Source organism: Loxodonta africana, chromosome 18, assembly GCF_030014295.1.
Source record: "Loxodonta africana isolate mLoxAfr1 chromosome 18, mLoxAfr1.hap2, whole genome shotgun sequence".
Taxonomy (NCBI): Eukaryota; Metazoa; Chordata; class Mammalia; order Proboscidea; family Elephantidae; genus Loxodonta; species Loxodonta africana.
In genome coordinates, this window is record NC_087359.1 from 26303161 (window position 1) to 26321079 (window position 17919).

Below are 17919 nucleotides of genomic sequence, written 5' to 3' on the forward strand. Positions count from 1 at the left end.
ATATGGGATCAAGGTTCAGACAGACACAGGATCAAGGCTCAGATATGGGATCAAGGCTCAGAAGGGATGAGGACTGGAGGGGAGCACAGGGAAGGGAAGGAAGGGACTGCGTCCATGAGGAAGGCCGGAGAAGGCACTCCCAGTGAGGGCAGGCAGCCCAGTGCACTGAGAAGCCTTTGTTGTGATCCACCTGGCTCTATTTCTGACTGGCTCTGCTTCTGGATTCATTCTCTAGCCAGCTTGATCAAAGCATGTCAGTCCCCTGCTCACAACCCTTTGGAGGCTCCCCGGGAGCTCTCGGGATGGAATTCTAACTGCTTAGCTTTGCCCACAGAATCACTAGGGGGTGCGAACAGTTAAGCACTTGAATACTAGCCAAGAGGTTGGCACGCAGGAGAAAGGCCTGGCAATCTCATTTTGAAAGGTCACAGCCTTGAAAATCCTCTGGGGCAGTTCTACTCTGCACGCATGAAGTTGCCATGAGTCTGAATCAACTGTGCAGTAACAACAGCAGCTTTGCCCATAAGTCATCTACCTCAAGGTGCTGCTTCTCCACAGCCCCATCTCCGGCCCCTTCTGCCCCTGCTGGCTTCATACCCAGGCCCTTCACACACTAGCTAATCCTTCAAGTCCATCCATCAAAAGTTGGTCTGGGAAGTCTTCCTCAACCACAACCTCCACCACCCCCATCGCTACCCAGTGTACCCCACCCATCTCGCAGAGCTCCAACCGCTGGTTTCCTCGTCTGCCTCCCTCCCTGGACCGTAAACTTGGTGAGGGTGACAGCCATGCCTCACAACTGTCTCCCCAGAACCTGGCACATGGCCTGGCACTTTGAGGGCATATTAGCTTCTGGTTGCTGCTGTAACAAATTACCCAGAACTTAATAGCTTAAAATGACACAAATTCACTATCTTACAGTTCCATATCTAGAAGTCCCAAATGAGTCTCACTGGACTAGCGTCAAGATGTCAGCAGGGCTGTGTTCTTTCTGGAGGCTCAAGGGGAGAATCTGTTTTCTTGCCTGTCTTAGTTAGCTAGTCCTTCTATAACAGAAATACCACAAGTGGATGACTTTATCAAATAGAAGTTTATTCTCTCAGTCTAGGGGCTAGAAGCCTGAATTCAGAGAGTCAGCTCCAGAGGAAGGTTTTCTCTCTTTGTCACTTCTGGGGGAAGGTCCTTGACATCAATCTTCCTCTGGTCTAGGAGCTTCTCTGCACAGGGACCTTGGGTCCAAAGGACATGCTCTGCTCCGAGCACTACTCTCTTGGTGGTATGAGGTCCCCCATCTCTCTGCTTGCTTCTCTCTTTCATATTTCAAAAGAAATTGACTTAAAACACAACCTAATCTTGTAGATTGAGTCCTGTCTCATTAATATAACTGTCTGTAATCCTGCCTCATTAACATCATAGAGGTAGGATTTACAACACGTAGGAAAATCACATCAGATGACGAAATGGTAGACAATCACACAATACTGGGAATATGGCCTAGCCAAGTTGACACATTTTGACGGGACACAACTCAATCCATAACATTGCCCTTTCTAGCTTCTGGAGGCTGCCACTTTTCCTGGCTTCTAGCCCTCTTCCTTCATCTTCAAAGCAACAACACCAGGTTGAGTTCTTCTCACATTGCATCACTCCAACCTCCTCTTCTGCCTCCCTCTTTCTCATTTAAGTGCCCTTGTGATTACATTAAGGAGCCCTGATGGCGAAGTGGTTAAGCATTTGGCTGCTAACCAAAAGATCAGTGGTTCAAACCCACCAGCGGCTCCACAGGAGAAAGATGTGGCAATCGGCTTGTGTAAAGATTAAGACTTGGGAATCCTATGGGGCAGTTCTACTCTGTCCTATAGGTCACTAGCAGTCTAAATCAACTAGACAGCAATGGGTTTTTTTTTTTTTAATAATTTTTATTGAACTTTAAGTGAACGTTTACAAATCAAGTCAGTCTGTCACATATAAGCTTATATACACCTTACTCCATACTCCCACTTACTCTCCCCCTAATGAGTCAGCCCGCTCCCTCCTTCCAGTCTCTCCTTTCGTGACAATTTTGTCAGTTTCTAACCCTCTCTACCCTCCTATCTCCCCCCGAGGCAGGAGATGCCAACACAGTCTCAAGTGTCCACCTGATACAAGTAGCTCACTCTTCGTCAGCATCTCTCTCCAACCCATTGTCCAGTCCATTCTATGTCTGATGAGTTGTCTTCAGGAATGGTTCCTGTCCTGGGCCAACAGAAGGTTTGGGGACCATGACCGCTGGGATTCCTCTAGTCTCAGTCAGACCATTAAGTCTGGTCTTTTTATGAGAATTTGGGGTCTGCATCCCACTGATCTCCTGCTCCCTTAGGGGTTCTCTGTTGTGCTCCCTGTCAGGGCAGTCATCGGTTGTGGCCGGGCACCATCTAGTTCTTCTGGTCTCAGGATGATGTAAGTCTCTGGTTCATGTGGCCCTTTCTGTCTCTTGGGCTCATAGTTATCGTGTGACCTTGGTGTTCTTCATTCTCCTTTGATCCAGGTGGGTTGAGACCAATTGATGCATCTTAGATGGCCGCTTGTTAGCATTTAAGACCCCAGACGCCACATTGCAAAGTGGGATGCAGAATGTTTTCATAATAGAATTATTTTGCCAATTGACTTAGAAGTCCAATGGGTTTTTTTTTTTATGAGTGATTACATTCAGCCCACCTGCATAATCACCCTCTTAAATTCAGCTGATTAGCAACCTTAATTCCATCTGCTGCCTTAATTCTTCTTTGCCATGTAACATATCTGTAGATTCCAGGGATCAGGACACAGGAATCTTTGGGGGGAAGGGGTGGCATTATTCTACTTCCCACAGAGAGGACTCAATAAATGCCCCTTGAACAAAGATGTGTGAGTGAAATGACCCTACAAGCTCCATGGACCACCATGCACCAAAAGCCTTCAACATGAATATTTTTTGTGCCTTTTTTGCCACTGTCAAAAGTGGTTATTGAACCCCTCAAAAGTGCTTCTTGAGAATCACCTGCTCAACAGATAACCCGCTCAGAGAAAACCACCTGAGGCTGGGCTGTACACTTGCTAACCAAACCAGTTGCTGTTGAGCTCATTCTGACTCATGGCAGCCCTGTGTGTATCAGAGTAGAACTGTGCTCCATAGGGTTTTCAGTGGCTGATTTTTCAGCAGATCGCCATGCCTTTCTTACAAGGTGCTTCTGGGTGGACTCAAACCTCCAACCTTTTGGATAGCAGCCTAGCACATTAATGATTTGCACCACCCAAGGACTTTGTCCACTTGCTAGGATCACGGCATTTCATCAAAACCATGGCCTGCACCCACCACCTCACAGCCCTGCAGCTAGCGCCCCCTGGTGGCACTTCTCCCCCATTGGTGTGTTGCCATTCCCCAAACCAAAAAGCCAAACCCATTGCCTTCTAGTCAATTCTGACTCATAGCAACACTATAGGACAGAGTAGAACTGTCCCATAGGGTTTCTGAGGAGTGGCTGGTGGATTCAAACTGCCGATCTTTTGGTTAGCAGCTAAGCTCACCCCCAAACGCACGCTTGAGAATCACCTCTAAGAGTTCATTCCTCAAGTTGATACCTTCGGTGAACTCTTCTAACACAAGTGGGTGGATTCCACTGTCAAAAACTATATATAGATAAAAATATGAATGTACAATGAGAGCCTCTTAGGAGTTGCTTACTCATTACAGAGGGATCCACAACAGGGTCTCTCTAAAGAGCAAGTTTCCGGGAACATTTTAATTCAGGAGACAGGAGCTGGTGTACAACTTTGAGAGTGACAGGAGGCATTGTCTGGCAGGGTCGAACATTCCACCGCCTACGGGAGTCAGCCAGAAAGGCATGGAAATGGTGAAGCAGGCTGGATAAGAGAGTCCAAACCAAGGCAAACATGCAAAACACCATTTCATGCTGGTTACATGAGACGTTTCACAATATTACCCCATAATTTATTTAGATAGACTTTCTCTCAAGCCTAGGCGAGAGTTAGCTGACTTTTTTTTTTTTTTTTGATCTCCTCCTCTTTCCATGTTTTTCTTCTGGGGGAGAACTAGAACTGGTTGCTATGGCAACCAATTTATTTCTGCAAGTGCATTTAACTTCTATCAGATGTTCCGTTTGACAGGAAGCTTTTCCTCTCAGGGATCTGACTTTCTGCTGCCCTAAGGGTTAATACATACATTTACTCAACAGTGAAAAAATAAACTTTAAAAATCAAGCTTTGGGAGAAGAGAGAACAACAAAAGTAATTACATTGCCAAGCCTGTCATCCTGAGGTATTAAACTTATACCATCTCAGGAGCTAGATTTGCCACACAAATGTTGGCTCTCTTCTTCACTCCACCCCTCTCCTATAAAATTCAGAAAATTTGTTCATTTTTTTTTTCATTCAATGCATAATTATTGAGCGTTTCTCTATGGTTTGTGTTCAACTACTAATTTAAAGGTTGGCAGTTAAAACCCACACAGCGGTGCTGTGGAAGAAAGACCTAGTGATCTGCTAGAAAACCTTATAGAGCATTTCTACTCTGCAACACATGGGGTTGCCACGAGTCAGAACTGACTCGACAGTAACGGGTTTGGTTTTTGTCTGGTATGTTAAGTGATTGCTATGGACTGAACTGTGTCCTCCAAAAAGATGTGTTGAAGTTCTAACCCCCAGCACCTGTGAATTTGACCTCATTTGAAAATCAGGTCTTTGAAGATGTTATCGGAGCTCTGGTGGCACAGTGGTTAAGAGCTCAGCTGCTAACCAACCAAAAGATCAACAGTTCAAATTCACCAGCTGCTCCTTGGAAACCCTATGGGACAGTTCTACTCTGTCCTGTGGGGTCACTATGAGTCAGGATTAACTCAATGGCAACACGTTTGGTTTGGAAGATGTTAACCTCATACCAGAGTACGGTGAGTCCTAATCCCATCTGAGTAAACCAAACCCACTGCCATCGAGTCATATCCAACTCACAGTGACCCTATAGGACAGAATAGAACTGCTCCATAGGGTTTCCAAGGAGCACCTGGTGGATAAAAACTGCCGACTTTTTTGATAAGCAGCCCAGCTCTTAACCACTGCACCACCAGGGTTTCCAATCCCATCTGAGTGGTGTCCTACAAAAGAGAGGGAGAGACACAGGCAGGCATACAGAGGGAAGATGCCACATGAAGACAGAGGCTGAGATGGGGTTATGCTGCAGCTGCAAGCCAAGGAATCCCTGGAGCTACCAGAAGCTGGGAGACAAGAAAGATCGCCCCTGGAGCCTTGGAGAGAGCACGGTGCTCGTGACACCTGAAATTCAGTCTTCTAGCCTCTGAAATTGTGAGACAATAAATTTCTGTCTTTTTAACCCGCCCACTTTGTTATAGTTTGTTATGGCAGTTCTAGGGAATGAAAACAGTGGTGGAGAATCTGAATTGAACAGAACAGACATGGCCACCGCTCCTGGGATTCATCATAAAGACAGACAGTAAATATAACAACATCCAACCACTACCTAATTATGGGAATCAGCACTCTGAAGAAAGGCACAGAAGAAAGAAAAAAGGGGCATTCTGTCCAGGCTGGGGGCAAGGAGGTCCGAGAAGGCCTCTCTGAGGAGGTGACATTTAAGTTGAGATCAGGAGATTTAAACTGAGACCCAAGAGTAGAAAGAAGAATGCTGTAGATGGACAGCAAGGAGTGTGTGACTGCCCTGAGATAGACAAGAGCCTGGCGAGTTTGAGGAATGGAACGTGGCCAATGTGGTCCACTTTGCAGGGAGGAAGGACCCGAGCAGGAGGCAGAGCAGGGGGCAGAGGCCAGGTCACAAGGGCAGACCAGGCCCAGGCGTTTGTATTTTATTCCCAGTAGACTAGGAAGCCATGATGTGGTTTTCAGCAGAGGAGGGAAGTAACTGACATTTCTACAGATCACTCAGCTGCCAAGGGGAGAATGCACTGCAGAGAACATGGGTGGCAGAAGTGAAGGAGGGAGTTCAATTAGCTGTTGTTGTTGTTGGGTGCTGTTGAGGCAATTTTGACTCATAGTGACTCCATGTGACAGAGTACAAGTGCCCCATAGAGCATTTTTTTTTTTTTTTTTTTGCTATAACCCTTATGGGAGGAGATCTCCTGTGGAGCAGCTGTTGGGTTTGAACCACCGACCTTTTGGTTAGCAGTCAAGTGCTTAACTGTTGTTCCACCAGAGCTTATTATTATTTAGCTAGAGGAAGCATTTTCAGTCCTCCTGAGGGGAGACTTCACTGGTCAGGGTCAAGCAGCGAGACGGAGAGAAGCAGGCAGTTTCGAATGTGCTTCCAAGGGAAGACTGACAGACTTCTGAAAGACATGGAGGTGGGTGAGGCAGAGGAGAGTATAAAGGTGATTCATACCGTGTCGTTGTTGTTGTTGTTAGGTGCATTGAGTTGGTTCTGACTCATAGCCGCCCAATGTATAACAGAAGGAACCACTGCCTGGTCCTGTGCCATCCTCACAATCATTGCTATGTTTGAGTCCATTGTTGCTACCACTACGTCAATCCATCTCCTTGAGGGTATTCCTCTGCTTCACTGACCCACTATTTTATCAAGCATGATGTCCTTCTACAGGGACTGGACTCTCCTGATAACATGTCCAAAGTAAGTGAGATGAAGTCTCGCCATCCTCCCTTCTAAGGAGCATTCTGGCTGTACTTGCTCCAAGACAGATTTTTTTGTTCTTCTCGCAGTCCATGGTATTTTCAATATTCATACCGTATGACCCAGCAATTCCACTAGTAGATATTTGCCCAAAAGAACTGCAAGTAAGGACTCAAACACTTATTTGTGCTCCAATGATCATTGTAGCACTATTCACAATAGCCAGAAGGGAGAAACAACCCAAGTGTCCACCAACTGATGAATGGATGAACAAAATATGTTATAGCAATACAATGGTCTATTATTAAGCCATAGAGACAAATGAAGTTCTGACACATGCTACAACATGGATGAATCTTGAAAATATTCTGCTGAGTGAAATAAGTCAGACACAAAAGGACAAAGAGTATACAATCCCACTTATATGTGTTATCGAGAATAGGCAAATTCATAGAGACAGAAAGTAGATTAGAGGCTACTGGGGGGTGGAGGAGGGGGAAATGGGGACTTATTGCTCAATGGTTAGAGTTTCTGTTTGGAGTGATGAAAAGTTTTGGGAAAAATGACAGTGAATGTAATTAATGTCACTGAATTATACACTTAAAAAATGGTTAAAATAGAAAATTTTGGTATATATATTTTGTCCCCCAAACAGAAATTTCTTTTAAAAAATTAAAAACTGTCTCATAGGCTCATGGCCTGAGCAGTGGAGCCGAAGGTGCTGCTGATTATTAAGATGGAGAAGTTGGAGGAAGGACAGACTTGACAGGAGAAAATATGTGGCTTGTCCTACATTCTTTTAGCACCCTCATCACACTCACAGTTCCTCCTTGGAGTCTGTCTCCCCCCACCTAGACTGGAAGCTCCATGAGGGCCGGGGTCAGCCCTACTCTGTCTATTGCTGTATTCTGAGTGGAGAGCCCAGGGCCTGGCCCTGTGGACCTTCAAATGTCCACTCCGTTGGTTCCCTGAGCTGCTCTGACAAACTACCACAAACCTGGTCACTTAGAACAAAAGAAACTTACTCTCTCACAGCTCTGGAGGCCAGAAGTCTGAAATCAAGGTGTCGGTTGGGTTGGTTCCTTCCGGAGGCTCTGAGGGAGGCCCCATCCCATGTCTTTCTCCGAGCTCTTGGTGGCTGCTGACAACCCTTGGTGTTCCTTGGCTTGTAGACGTATCACTCCAATCTCTTACCTCTATTTTCACATGTGTCTTCTCCTCTTTGCGTCTCTTACAAAGACACTTGTCCTTGGATTTAGGGCTACCCTAATCCATGATGATCTCATCTCTAGATCTTTAATTTTCCAAATAAAGTCACATTTACAGGTTCTGGGAATGTAGACGTATCTTTTGGGAGACCACAATTCAGTTCATGACATGTATCAACTGAGCAAATGAATGACTGAACCACGTTCACTCTTCGTAATCATTTGTTGAAGAGAATGTTACTAGCCCAGGACCGGGCACCAGTACGCAGCTGATAAATATCTTTTGGTTGTCTGAAGAATCAAGTGCAATTCAAATGTTATATCAGAAAGCAAACCCTTTGCTATGCAACCAGCTTTCCTTTTGGGGTGTTGGTATTCACCATTTGTTTCTCAAAGATGGTCATTTAGAAAGGTGTTAAGAACACAGCATTTCAGGTGGAACTGAGTCACAGTTAATATACCAGATAGAGCTTGAGCCATGGTTAAAAGTGCTCCAAAGGTGAAGATCGATCCAGACTCATGGTTGAAGCTACTCTTGTGCTTCTTTCCTGCCAAGATGGAGACAGAGAAATGAGCACCATCTCTGAGCTCCATGGCCCAGCATTTGGTCTCCCTTTTCTCAGGCCCCCAGCCTGGACCCCCTGGTCTCCTTCCAGAAGCAATTAATATTTTCCACATCTGTGCTTCAAGAAGGAGAAAGAGATAGATCAACAAGAAATTCTGCTTGAAATGTCCTGGTCAAGATCCGTGTGACCTCCCACCCCTGCTTGGGGACTGGCATTTCATCACACGCTGCAATTCACGGCAGCTTCCTCTCCACACTGCCAGCCTTTGCTGAAGGTCTGTTCCACTGTGACAGCACCAACTACAGGAACTAAAGGATATCCACTGCTGAGGAGTGGGAGAGCTGTCCTTAAGTCCCTGGGTGGCACAAATGGTTTCCCGTGACTGCTAACCTAAAAGATAGTGGTTTGAACCCACCCAGCGGCACCGCAGAAGAAAGGTCTGGCGACCTGCTTCTGTAAAGATTACAGCCGAGAAAACCCTATGGTGCAGCTCTATTCTTTAACATGTGAGGTCGCCATTAGTTGGAATCGATCGGTGGCAAGGTTTTTCTTTTTTTGGTCTTGGGGCACAAAGGCCACTGCCTGACCCCAGAGCAAAGGGGACCCACTGCAAGACACATGGGACCTTCAAAGGCCTCTGAACACATCTTCTCTTCCTAATTAACCACATGCACCAACGTTAGATTTAGGAGCCCAACTTCTCCCTACCCAAGAAAAGTCGTCGCCAGGGTTTTGTCTTCCAGAGACCCTGCCCTGGCCCCTTGGATCACCTGCCTCCTGGAACAGAGAGTCTGAATGGCCTAGTCTGAGATTGGCAGGAACCAGGCCCCAGGTTAGGTGACGCTGACTCAGAACTTCATCAGGGCAGGCAGGAATGTGGGTGAGGACTCAGTGCCAGGCACTCGGGGGGCTGGGAGCAGCAGCGTCTGTTTGCCGGGATGCGTGGGGCTAGTGTGGCCGGATCTGGGCCTGTCAGCTAAGACCAAGGTGACTTGGTGGTGCAAGGGTTAAGTGCTGGACTGCTAACTGAAAGGTCAGAAGTTTGAATCCTTCAGCAGCTCTGCAGGAGAAAGGCCTGGTGAGCTGCCCCGTAAAGGTGACAGCCTAGGAAGCCCTGTGGTACAGTTCTACTCTATCATTTAGGGTCGCTATCAAGGCACCCTCCCTGAGGGGTGAATGTGATAATCATACCTGGGAAGGGCCCTCTTTCAATTGGGGGATGCTCAGGACTGCCCACTATGCTGGCCTGGCTTTAAGATACCATCTCTCCTTAGCTGAGCCCCTCAGGTAGGCAGCGCTTATCCCGCTGGGCCTTCCAGCCCCTTGTGTGGGCACCAACACTCACGTTCCCATTAGCGTCCCAGCCCCCAGGGCCTGTTTACTCTCCCCCAGGGGCTCCCCTAAAATCACAGTAGCCTGTGCTTCTCTCCTAATAAAGTCCCAAGGCAGTTGAGCTTAAAGACACCGCCACAGGCTACAGATACAGGGCAGGCCTGCCTCTCCCACGGGCTGTGTGGCGCCTGCACTTGCTCAGTGGTGGCCATCAGCGGGGGTGGGCAGGCCTTCCTGTCCCCTGAGCCCACAGAGCAAGCCAGGGACCCCTTGATGTCTGCACCCTGGAAGCAAGCACGGGGGCTCCTGGCTGCAGGCACAGAAAGGCACTCTGGCTGGTATGGCGCTACAAACTGATGCAAGTGAAGGACCTGCTCCCTCCATCTGTTAGCAAGCATAACTAAGATGCTCTCAAATGCTGGGAGTTTGGGGTTTGTTCTCTTTTCTTTTCTTTTTTGCCTTTTCTGAGATATTTATGAAGAGATTTTTCCAGTTATCCTGACACATCTCCTCCACCGTGGGTGTCAGCTGGGAGGGCTCAGACAACAAACTCCAGAAGGTATTTTCCCCAAAGCAGCATCTGGCTCCATTGGCAAGTGCAGCAGCGGGCGGTTTGCTGGGAAGTGGCCGAGGCAGAGGGAAGAGGAGCCGCTGGGTGGCACTCGCCACAGCCTCCAGCTCTGGCTCTGCGATGTCCCAGGGATGGGGCTGGGCATCCCGAGGGGGAAGGGTATGTCTGCTCCCTCTGCCACCGGACATCCTCCAGCTTGAGTGCTTTTGAGCCAGAGCATAAGACCCATCCACCTCTCGCCCTTTAAGTCCTCTGGTCTGATGCCAAAGCTACCCTCGCTCTCCCAGGTAAACCACCTGGTGGTGACTGGTCCCCCATCCAGACTTTAAGGGTCTTCCCCCATGACAGTCACCAGTGGGGGAGGGTGATGGAAGAAACAGTGGTGGTTTGGCCCCACGTCCCCCAAGCTTTCCCATCCCAGGAGGCCTTCCAGAGGCAGAGCCAGAACCCCCTTGTTCTCTCCGGTGGGCATTTCTGGCCACCTTGATGGGAAGGCAGAAAGATGGCAGGACAGCAGGATCTACCCTGGGGGCAGCGGGAGTCGGCTGGGTAGCAGGACTGGAGGTGATGATGAGAACCTTGCAGAATCTCCCAGATCATGTCAGCTTAGCAGCCACCTTTCCCACTCACCTGGGACACAGCCAGCCAAGCTGATGCCAGGAGGCCCCAGCCCAGCGTTCCCTATTGCTTGTCACAGAGACTGAGCTGGGCTGTATCTGCCCATGATGAGTTTGGTTGAGGAACAAACACTCGCAGGAGAACTTGGGTTCAAAGGCATCATGGTGCTCAACTACTAGCCTAAAGGTTGGTGGTTCGAATCCACCCAGAAGCATCTTGGAAGAAAGTCCTGGAGATCTGCTTCCAAAAGGTCACAGCCCTGAAAACCGTAGGGAGAAATTCTACTCTGCACACATGGGGTCACCATGAGTTGGAATTGACTCAACAGCAACTAATAACAACCATCTTAGCAGTAGAGTCCCTGGGTGGTGCAAATGATTAAAGTGCTCAGCTGCTAACTGAAAGGTTGGAGGTTTGAGTCTACCAAGAGGCATCTTGGAAGAAAAGCACGGCGATCTACTTCCAAAAAATTATTCAACAGCAACTAACATCAACAAACCTCAGCTTCACCATCTGTAAATGGGGATGATAACACCTTTCTTGTTATAAAATACCTGACATAGACAACTGTTCAGTTAATTAGATCTGCTATTAATCATAGCCCATCACCCACCCGCCTTCTGGGAGAAGAGATTGTTGGTGTTGAGCAGGCAGAATAGCCCAACAAGGCAGCAGTCAGGGATCTGGGAGCAGTGGTGGTGGGTTCCGAGGACCCACAGCTCCTTCCCTGCAGAACTGTGACCTCCATCACCTGCAGAGCTGCCCTTGAGCCTCACTTCTGAGCACAGAGACTGCAAGAAGATAATCCAGTACCATCCCGCAGATAACAACATATCTGTCATGGATTGAATGGTGTCCACCAAAAAATATGTGTCACCTTGGTTAGGCCATGATTTCCATATTGTGCAGTTGTCCTCCATTTTGTGATTGTAATTTTATGTTAAGGGGATTAGGGTGGGATTGTAACACTACCCTTACTCAGGTCACCTCCCTGATCCAGTGTAAAGGGAGTTTCCCTGGGATGTGGCCTGCACCACCTTTTATCTCTTAAGAGTTAAAAGGAAAGAGAAGCAAGCAGAGAGTTGGGGACCTCATACCACCAAGAAAGTAGCATCAGAAGCAGAGCGTGTCCCTTGGACCCAGAGTTCCTGCACAAAGAAGCTCCTAGTCTGGGGAAGATTGACGAGAAGGCTGACAGAAAGAGAAACCCTTACCCTGGAGCTGACACCCTGAGTTTGGACTTATAGCCTACTTTACTGTGAAGAAATAAATTTCTCTTTGTTAAAGCCATCCACTTGTGGTATTTCTGTTATGGCAGCACTAGATGACTAAGACAACGTCCTACAGATACAGCACCAGCCAAAGAATATTTTTTCCTTTAAATGCAAAGTATTTAAAGCATTTAAAATATATTCTCTAGGAAGCCAATTCATTTCCCAACCCCTGTTTATCTGGAAATGGTCTGTTATCAGATTCAGCCAAGAGCATGCCAGACACAAGCATCTGAGAAATCCCTCTGCCCGGTGCTGGCTTGGCCAGCCATCCCCAGCCCTTGACCCCGGGCAGGAAGGAGAAGGCCCTGATATGCACAGTGGTCATGCCAAGGAGCAGGGTTTCAGGGACAGACACACCCAAGATGACCCCCATGATTCTGCAGACCACTTGAAGAGTGGTCCCAAGTCCTGGGACATTATTTATTTAGTAAATATTGTTTTTATTTCATCATATGTGCATTTGGGAGTCCCTGGGTGGCACAAAAGGATAAGCACTCTGCTACTAGCTGAAAGGTTAGCAGTTCAAACCTACCAAGAGGCTCCTCAGATGACAGGCCTGGCAACGTGCTTCTGAGAGGTCACAGCCTTGACAATCCTATGGAGCAGCTCTACCCTGCACAAATGGGGTTGCCATGAATCAGAGTCAACTTGAAGCATCTGACAACAACAATTTTAAAATTCCTTCTTACATGCACTTACCGATGACACCTGCTGATGTCAAACCCTTTGCCTGGGTCAGCGGGGCACCTTCGTGCTGGACCTTGTGGCAGCCACTGTACACGGCACCTCCTTCAAAGCTCACGGCGATGCGGTGGGGGTAGAAGCTACTAGGTCATTTTATAGCCGGGAAAGCAGTTCTCAAAGAGTTGAGGAACTTGCCTCAGCTTTTCCCCTCCACACACAGTGCCACAGGCCTGGCTCTCTGGACGTGAGATGAAATTAAAGTTTTAGCAACAGAAAGCAGTATTTTAATAAGGTCTTCACCTCCCAGAAGATCCACATTCATAGGTCCCCAGGAGACAATAAGGAACCAATAGGGAAGGCCCCATTTAGGAAAAATCCAGTATTTCTGGTTTGGATAAATTAATGGGTGATGGCCTACATTAGGAGCCCTGGTGGCGTAGTGGTCAAGAGCTCGGCTGCTAACCAAAAGATCAGCAGTTCGAATCTACCAGCCGCTCCTTGGAAACCTTGTGGGGTAGTTCTACTCTGTCCTGTAGCGTCTCAATGAGTCAGAATCAACTCAACGGCAATGGGTTTGGGTTTTTGTGGGGTTTCGGGTCTACATTAAAAGACAGTTTGCGTCTGGTGTAGTCAGTGGTTGTTGGTGGGTGGGGATGCCAAGTTACTTCAACTTAATTGTTAGGAAGCATTAGCAAGCAGCGGAATGAAAACTACCATGTACGACACCCATATTTAAATCAAAATCATGAGTTTCCATTTATGGTGATGGAAATTTGACAATGGATGTTGGTAATGGTTGCAGAACACGATTAACGCAATTGAAGTCACTAAACTGTACGTGAAAAACGTTACATTGGCAAAAGGTGTGTCATATATATATATATTTACAATAAACTGAAAAAAAAAATCAGTCTTTTCCAAAAATAATATTAAACAGTTGTTTTGTCATCCAAAAATAAATAATTATTAGTGTAGTCCCTGGAGCCTGGCTGCCCAGTTTCAAAATTGAACTCCACATGGCAAAACCCTTGGCAAATGGTATCAGTTACCTCTTTGGTAAAACAGGTCAATCATAGTACCTCCCTCAAAGCATTTTGGGGAAAATCCAATGAGAAAATTTTGGGAAAATCCAATGGTAAAGCACTTAGAATGGAGAAGGGCTCAGTAAACGCTGGTTCTTAGTATCTTTGTGCCATGCTTTGCCTGCGCTTAATCTGCACAACAACCCATGAGGCTCCTGCTTTGTTCCCTATTTCACAGGGCCCAGAGAGGTTGAGACACCAGTCCAAGGCCACACAGCTAGAAATGGCAAAGCAGGACTGGAACCCTGGGTTGGCCTGAGTCCAGCGACCTTTCCACCCATCAAAGGCCCTCAGAGAGAAAAGCAGCAAAGACCCAGAGGCTCTTCAATTACAAACTGATCCGGGATAGCGTACAAGGGAGGAATGCGCAAATAATCCACTGATATTCATGATTCCTAAAGACATCTGCAGTACAAAGCAAATCTCTCCCATCCCGTCCTGTGTCACGCTCAGCTCCAAGAGGGCTGAGGCCAGCTGTGACCCCACAGCAGGCCACTGAGGTCCTCGGGAGGGCAGGGGATGAAAGAGAAGTCGCTGCTCGGAAGGCAAAAGTGGCTAGACCTTCTCTGAACCAACCTTTCATTCCGCCAGGCACTTTACAGCAAAGTTATGCATTACATGCTGCCCTTTCTTCCAGCTCCCGCACAAGGCTGTGATATTTTAGGAATTAAAAGCTAAGCTCCACTTTAGTGGAAGGACAAATGATACCTGTTCATTGAAGGACGAGGGGTCATTGACGGTCTTCTCTGACGCCCCTCCCGCAGCCCCATTTCCAAATGTTTCCGCCTCTGAGTGCAGTAAATTTCTTCCTTGGAGTTCCTTCTAACCTTCTGAGAGGCGGCTTGGTTTTAGAGGCTGGCTGTGGACAAAGGAACCTCTCGGCCTGTTTGTCCTGTAGAGTGTTTTGAAAAGAATGTTCTCAGAATAACCAGTTAACTCTCAAGCGTGCTGGGCCGGAAGCTTTGGCCAAGTCAAGCTGTTCATATCAACATGCTCATCAAATAAGCAGGAGCGGGGAGACTGGGCTGGTTCCAGAACAAATTCTACCGGGGGAGGCTGCCCAGCATGGGGGCCAAGCACAGCCCCTAATGTGAGGGAGCTTGGAAACACACAGGTCTTGAAAAAGCCCACAAGACTTCACTTCACAAGTGCACTGCTTTGTTCTTGTTATTTAACACTGACAGCTGACAGCGGGGTGCAACGTGCTCCCCCTATCGACAGCAAAAGGAAACTGCCCAGGAGTGGGTAGAAGCCAGAGGCCAGAGCTGGCTGGCAGGAGCCACAGGGCACCAGGATCAGGAGCTGGCCCTCTCCGTCCACTCTGGCCAGCACTCGGGCAGGTGCTTGGGGGAGTAGGGGCCATGAGGGAAGAGGAGGAGGGTGGGCTTTTAAGGCTGGTGGCTTCCAGCACCTGCCATCAGCCCAGCTCACCCCTACCTGCCCCCAGGAAATGGGGAGCCTGCTCCAGCCCATCTGGGCTGGAGGCGCAAGCCTTTCCTAACCTTTCCATCCCCACATGGCTTTGATAGTCATTTTAACCTGATTTCAACTGGAGAGACACATGAAGGGGCAGAGGAGGACGCAGAGGTGGGTGGAGGGACTCTAAAGACCCTGACCCCGTGCCCCTCTGGGGAGAAGACAGGCACAGTGCATTAACTCAAAGAGCTCAGCTGTGCTCCCAGCAGTCCTTAGGTGCTGCTGAGTCAATTTTGACTCAGAGCAACCCCATGTGACGGAGAAGAGTTGCCCCATAGGGTTTCCTAGGCTGTAATTTTTACAGTAGATCACCGGGTCTTTTTCCTGTGGAGCTGCTGGGTGGGTCTGAGCCAACAACACGTTGGTTAGCAGACAAGTGCTTAACCATTGCATCACCAGGGCTCCAGGCAGAGCAGGGTTCAAAACCCAGTTCTGCCACTTACTCTCTGGTAAGCGCAGGTCTGTCATCTTCAAAATAGGGGTAGAGGTGTCTGCCTTGGAAGGCTGCAGTCATGACTGAATGACAGAATGCACAGAGAATGACTGGTAGCCAGTGGCTGCTCACTAAATGCTGCTTCTCTTCTAGGGGCTGCCTGCTTTGGAGCCCGGGTGGAGGTGCCACCCTTTTATTACAATGGAACTGAGGAAGAAGGCTGCATACCAGCTCCAACCACCCTGAATGAAATATAAGTGAGAAGCAGATGAAATGGCATCAGCTTGAACACACAGAGCCAGGTAACATTTTCTGATCTGTGCGCTCCCTCAAAAGAACCTACTGAAATATTGAAGGAAAAAAAAAGGCATTCTTGCCGTGAGCATAATCTGACAGGGCGGCTGTCAGCACCAGGATCCGGAGGCATTCTTCTCGGCAGATAAGCCTCCACATTGAGCCGTGCCTCGGATCCTTCCGAGGCTCATCCCCAACCCTTTGCTACCGAAATTCGAAATCACTCTTTATATCTATTCATCCGAAATACCTCCCAGGCTCCCCAAATCTCCCCACTAAGCCTTCTGAAATCACCAGAGCCATCTGCTTTGGGCATGGAAATGAGATATTACAAAAAGTCGTCACACCAAGGTCATTATTTCTGGAGGACGAAGGGGAAAACAAAGCTCTTAACAAAGGCCTTAGAGCCGCCACAGAAAACAGCCTCATCCCCCTCGCCGGCGGAGGTCCTCTGCCCTCCTTCTCCCGACTGCCAATGCAGCCTCCTCAGCGGCTTTGAGGTGCTCGTTACGCAGCGTGAGCAGCCTAATACTGCATTCCTCACCCATAGCCACTGCTGGCCTCTTCATCCCAGAGTCAGGATTGTCTGAGGGTTCTCAGCTCATTAAGGCTTTGTCTTCACAGCCAAAGTAAAATAGAGAACTGAGGTAATTACCGAAATAATCCAGCGAGGGGAGAAGAAACTGCCCTGTGTGGAAGAAGATGGTTTTGGAGGACTAGTCCAACTAAATGGCAAATATCTCCACCCTCTCAGCTGTCCAGAGATGTAATTGTATGTGGGATTACTTGCTCCACCCACCCCCTACAGTAAAACTTACACTGAGTGGCTTCCAGAGGGAGGACATCAATGGCTCCCTGAGGGAAGGGGTGAAGTGTCCAGCTACTCCAGGACAAGCCCAGTCCAGTGCCCACGCCTTCTCCTAACCCAGGGAAGGACACCTGCCTCCTTGAGATCTGGAACTGTCACATGCGAGAAGCTCCAGGGTCCTCAGGCAGCACTTGAATACTGCCATTTAGAGTTCTATAACCCGGCTGAGCAGAAATTTCCAGATTTAAATTGTGCTCACCCAGGCATGATGAATGGTCTCAGACAGTCTTGAGTTTGCTCCAGCTTCTTTTGCCGGCGATCAAGTCCTTATTTGACTCTACAGTCTACATCCTCACAACCTCAGGACCAAGCATGGTGCCACGTGAGCGCCCACAGACAGAAAGGCAAACTGCCATAGACCCCACTGAGGTTCCCCCTGACATAAAGGAAATGATAATAACAAGGAATAGGCACAGCCAAGCCACACTTGATGAATGACAAAGAGGCTGTTTATAGTGTCCTTGAAAAACTCAGGCCTGGAAGTTACCCAGACCTGAGCTGGGATCTGACCTGACCACCTTCCAAGTGTAGGGCCTTGAGCTGGTTACTTAACTTCTCTGTGCCTCGGGTCCCTGTGTGGTAAGGGGATAATAGAATTAACAGAGAATATAATATACATCCCCTAGACAATTTTTAGACAGTGTCTGGAAACCCTGGTGGCATAGTGGTTAAGAGCTACAGCTGCTAACCAAAAGGTCAGCAGTTCAAATCCACCAGGCGCCCTCGGAAATCCTATGGGGCAGTTCTACTCTGTCCTATCGGGTTGCTATGAGTCAGAATCGACTTGACAGCAATGTGTTTGGTTTTGGTTTAGACAGTGTCTGGAGCCCCGGGTGGTACAAATGGTTAATGGGTCAGCTGCTACTGAAATGTTGGAGG